General features: G+C 45.7%; 1 pseudogene across 1 annotated transcript; it reads right to left on the bottom strand.

The window, feature by feature from the left end:
• Window positions 1-2355: 2355 nt before the first annotated feature.
• Window positions 2356-4920, bottom strand: LOC147637844 (putative clathrin assembly protein At4g32285 pseudogene; annotated as a pseudogene). The gene has a single exon (XR_015266099.1). The product of XR_015266099.1 is annotated as a putative clathrin assembly protein At4g32285 pseudogene (transcript).
• Window positions 4921-5243: the final 323 nt, after the last annotated feature.

The following is a 5243-nucleotide window of genomic DNA, read 5'->3' as shown; positions in this document are numbered from 1 at the left end:
TCTTACCCACCGTCGGAGACGGGTTATGCCACTAGTGTTCTCTAATGGTTCACATGTGATTGCCGATGTGTGTACATGTGGCACAAGAGAATAGAGCATGTGAATGTACAAAGGTTCAAAATGATGCAAACCAAGATGGTTTGCCTGTAAGTTTAAGGTTGATGGTATATTTGGTGTTGGTGAAGCTTGCCAATTTGGAAAGCAAGCTAAGCATCCATTTCCCAAGCATGTGAACGTAAGCAACAAGCCTTCGGGGAATGATATATACGGATGGTTATGGTCGAACCAAGATAGCTTCATTGGGCGACTGACTTTCATAGATGACCATACAAGGAAGGTATTGGTTTACTATATGAAAGAGAAGAGTGTCTCCTTTTTGGCGAAAAGAAAAACTAACATAAGCATATAAGGTCATATTTCAAAAAAATAACCACCACCTGAATAAATGAAAGATATTTATTAATAAGTTTGAAAATACATTCTATACAGCTTTCCATAATGCTTACAACGTCCCAATCTTGAAATCCTCTTTCTTTCTTCCAAAAATTTGAAAGATTAATGTTTCAAAAATTGTACTACCTAGAAATTAAGGCACTACTTTGCATGTAATACATTACTAAAAAATACCTGTACCTACTTTTTATTTTTTCCAAAACTGCTAACTACCGTAGTTCATCATCACGGATTCCTTTTTAAAAAATTGAATTGAAATTAAAAAGTCCTATCAACAAGCAGCTCGAAACGTTAAATTTAATGTGCTTGATGTGAGTTCATGGTCGTTTGTATGTTTGACAAGGTGGGTTTGGTCCTATGTAGATTGGCTTAGCTTGCGTACATGGACAGCTTGTGTATGTGTGTGGAACTAGTTTTCTGGGCCATGGACCAACCAATGGGCGAGCTAGCGTGGGTGTGGACCTAATTTGGTCTAATTGGCACCACCTAGCTAGGGTTGATAGTCCATACCCTATAAATAGAGCCTCAGGGTCTTGTACTCATCATTCATGAGGTCATCTGAGGCACACTGTGGAGCTCTTCCACCCACTGAAGGGTCTTGGCCCAATGCAAGTTGAGAGAGAGAAGAATCACTCCGTTGTTATCTAGCCTAACATGGTATCAGAGTAGTTGCTTGTGGATCTACATGGCCACAATTCTTTGCTGCATTGTTGCGGTTTGAGAATGGATCTGAATCTCTCTTTCCCGATGTGTTGGAAGCTTGCAATTAGCACGAGTTTTGCTGTTGCATCAAAGTGGTTGTTGTGTTACACATGGATTGGTCACGGGTGGCTTCTTAGACTGATCAAAACAAATGTGTCCTCACTGAACGTCCACACAGGAGCGCTATTCAGAGGATGAGAATTGTTCATCACAAACTAGGTAGTTGGTCAGATGCGAATAGCTCGAAGTTCATGTTAGCACGAGCAATGTGTGACCCTTCTTGAGCATGTTATCGTTCACATGGTTTTGTCCCTTCTTCTACAAGTTCCAAGGTTTATTTGATTGGAGTTAAGCTGCCACTGAGAGCAGGTGTTGATCAACCTTATTATACATGTAAAGACCTTTAAAAAAACCCTTTTCGCATTTGAAAGTTTGCAATGATACGGGATGATTTGGAAATGTATCGAAAAAGAATGCCAGTCCTAGAATCTCTTAACATCGATCATTTTTGGCCTACCCCGTGTAGGATGTGTTGGGTCCCTTTTAGAGTACGTCATCAATTCCAGAATTCTTTTTTTAAATGGGCTAGATAAGTGCTATCTGTAATGCCTATGCATAGGTGAGCTAAGCTCTGACATGCTCCACAGTCACCAGAATGTAAATCCTCGCCATTGAAATAGGCCTCATTTCTTTTCAAGAATCTGCATCGCCTTGAGTTGCTTGTCACCATCTCATTTCTTTTCAAGAATCTGCATCACCTTGTCACCATCACCAATCCAATTCCGAAGGAGCTGATGTGGCAGTGTCAACCTCCAGTGTTTTTGGTTCACACTGTCAAGGCTGGAATGTTTGCCTCCCCGGGACGGTATCAAGGGGAAACTTTTCCCCCTCCAGAAAATGGGTCGCTCCCAAAAGTTTCCCCTATCATAATTATCATAGAAGGTTCCAGAGCTCAAAATTCTATGGAATCCACACTCCATGAATACTCTAGAATTCTATGGAATCGCCTAATAACATGGTACAGGTCTTTTTGGAACATCCATGTCTGGATTTGTCATGCAGCAGGCAAGAAAAATCCTTGAAGAGCACACATTCATGATAGAATTGTGAAGTGGTTCAGATTCATCAGACTTACGCATGTAGTCTATCTTGTGTGTATGAAGTGAAATTATAATCCAGAGAGACAGAGTACGCCACCAAGATTTCAGCCAGCTAAAATGGCAAACAGTAAGCAAGAAATATCACCAGCAAACCTAATAGTGCATTTACATGTTTCCATGAAGCTCCAAGCCGAAAATGGCTTTCTGCCATGCTCTTGGGTAGAAGCCTCATATTCCTCACTGGGATAACAACTGCTTTGCTGGTTTTCCAGACAAAACAAAATGAGGTACATAGTAAAAAGCTTATAGTGGACTAAGAATGGTATCAATGATAACAGATGGGAAGCCTCAAAGCCATTGACTGTGACAGGATCCTTAGTCTGTAGGTTAGGGATTTTAAAAGTTGTTTAGACGTAGGATGAACTGAGGCCATTGTAATAGATAGGGTATGCAGTGGGTTGGAAGTAGGCAGCAAAACTGTTTGAGGCAAAGTTCACGAGGCCATTGTAGCCATGGATCCTTCCTTGCTGGTACTGCAGCCAGTGTTGCTGCTCTTGCACAAGCAGCTGTTGCTTTTGCCTCATTTCTGCCATCTGAACATAGGCTGGAGGGGGCACATTGATGGATGCTGCAAATGGGTCTCCTTCCAGGGCTGTTCCTGCTGGTGTTGGAGGGGCAGGAAGGACCAAGAAGTTTGATTGAGAGCAGCCAGGCACAGCCACACTGCTTGCACTGCCTGTAGGGGCTGCTGCAGCTGCCATCTTCTGCTGGTGACCCATGCCTTGGTCATACAAACTGTGCAAGAGCAACCGATCAAACCCTCCTGCTAGGTTATTTCTGGTTGGCTTTGACAGATCACTCTCCGACTCTATCAGTGCAAGCTCCCATCCTGCTGCTCCATCGCTCATCCCCACGGCCTGCCCTCTACCACCCAATGCCCGCCCATGTTCTGCAGCAGAAGGGGCGAAAGTTTCCCAAGTGGTGTTGATCCTGGTTTCTGTGCCAAAGAACAGGGCCAATTCTAGCTTGTTCTCATGTTCCTCTGCTGACATGGCTGGCTCATCAAGGTTGAGCAGATCCCCACCACCACTGCTAATGTTCTGTGTGAGCAGATTTGCAGAATTGATCACTGGTATAGGATCCACTGGTGCTGGAGCCTTTAATACGGAATCCTCTGGGACAATAGCCCTCAGCGAGGAAGCCCTTGATAAAAAAGCTTCTCTAACAGGAAGAGGAGGAGCCGGCAAAGCTTTCATCCCATTGATCTCATAGCCAGCTTCCTCCCTGATCTTATCTTGAAAGCTTACAGACCTAGGCTGTGGAGTCTTGGGCCTCCTGCTGCTGCCTTGAGCTGAATTCCATCTAAGTCGGAGACAAGCTTCCATTGTTTCTAGCAGCTCCTCAGGGATCCTTTCCACATCCGGATACTCCGTTTCCCTGCAAACCCTTATCGTCTTGCAAAAACTGTAGAAGGAATTGAACTCATCTACCTGTTTGGCTGCCCTGCTGTAGATGTTGAAGGCGCTACTACAGTCCAGCTGCTCCATGTCGAAGAAAGCATCCAGCAGAATGGCCATGCCATTACGGATGTCAGTGTAGAGCAAGAAGCCCTCCCTCAGCATGGGGTAAAGAGCGGACAGCACCAAACGGTTCCCCTTTGCAGCACCAAAAGGTCTGCAAGCGAGAATTCTCTCAAACAAACGCTGAAAGAGAGGGAACTTCTTCAAAAAGTTGTCTGGTTGCATGTCTTTAACGGCTTTGTTTTTCCGCAGCGTTTTCTGGGCCTGACTCCGGCTCCGATCTTGGTCCTTGACTGCACGGTAGGAGCCATAGCCATGTCCATGGTCATCACCATGCTCATACCTAGGGTCACTATATGCAGATTCCTTCTCATATTGACGCGACAAGGAAGCGATGGAACAATTCAAGCGCTCATCCAGGTAAAGTCCGTACGCGCGCACAAATGCAGAGAAATCCGAGCCATTGGCATACGATTCATCGCGGAAATCATCCATATTCAGCACATGCGTACCTCGTCTTCTTGAGAGCGTGAGCCCCTGCTCGATCGCAGGGTCACCGTCCCGCAGCAGACGATGCAGGAGCATCAGAGTCTTGATGGCCACGATCCAGCTGCGCGTCTTGCTCAGCCGCTTGGCCAGGCCCTCGATGCAGGCCTCCGCATGCGTTCTGGAGCAGGAGGTAAGATACAGAACCTCCTGCACGTATTTCTCCTCCAAAGGGGTCTCTTCATGGCTTGTTGCCTTCACCACAACCACTTCTAGATCGGCTAGGCCTGCGCTGGCGACCTTGGCGATGGAAATACTTGTCTGGTCCTTCACTGCGCCGATGGCTCTTCGGAGCTTGACCTGCATGAAAGACATGGATGAAGGAGCAAGAAGGTATTGACGAGAGGGGGTGGCTATGGCGATCAGAGGCTTTTGAATATCAGGAAAGCTACTGCGATACTGCAAACGGCGATGGGGGAGGAAACGGGCTATGGAGATGAAGACCCGAAAAGACCAATCTGTGCGAAGAAAGCAGTGGACCTCGTGCGAAGCTGCGCGAGTTCTGCCAATGGCAATCGGAGGTGGGTGTATGAAGAAACTGGCCTCTGCCGAAATGTACAGGGACGTGCCGTGGCGTGGTGACCATGTTCTCGAAACGGGACCTGCTTCAAACTTGTCCACGTGGATCTTTATTAGATAGGCCTACACTAAGGTTTAAACCCTTACCCCTATTTTCCCATTTCTCAAGGCTTTTTTTTTGGATACTATCATAGCTCCATTAACTAAATTTTGAAGTTACAAGGCGATTTTGCATCTCGTTATTCAATTGAAAATAATGTTGTTTCATTTCTTTTTCTTGACTTGGGACTCACACGCAAGTGAACTCGATTGGCCCAGGCCTTCACATGGCATGCCCACTCATGGACTTCACATTGCTTTGCAAACATCAGAGGTTTGACTTTGCAAGTCATGGATGGCTTTT

Source organism: Cibotium barometz, chromosome 6 (genome assembly GCF_041138505.1).
Source record: "Cibotium barometz isolate CiBa-2024 chromosome 6, ASM4113850v1, whole genome shotgun sequence".
Taxonomy (NCBI): domain Eukaryota; kingdom Viridiplantae; phylum Streptophyta; class Polypodiopsida; order Cyatheales; family Cibotiaceae; genus Cibotium; species Cibotium barometz.
This window is presented reverse-complemented; position numbering and strand designations above follow the sequence as displayed.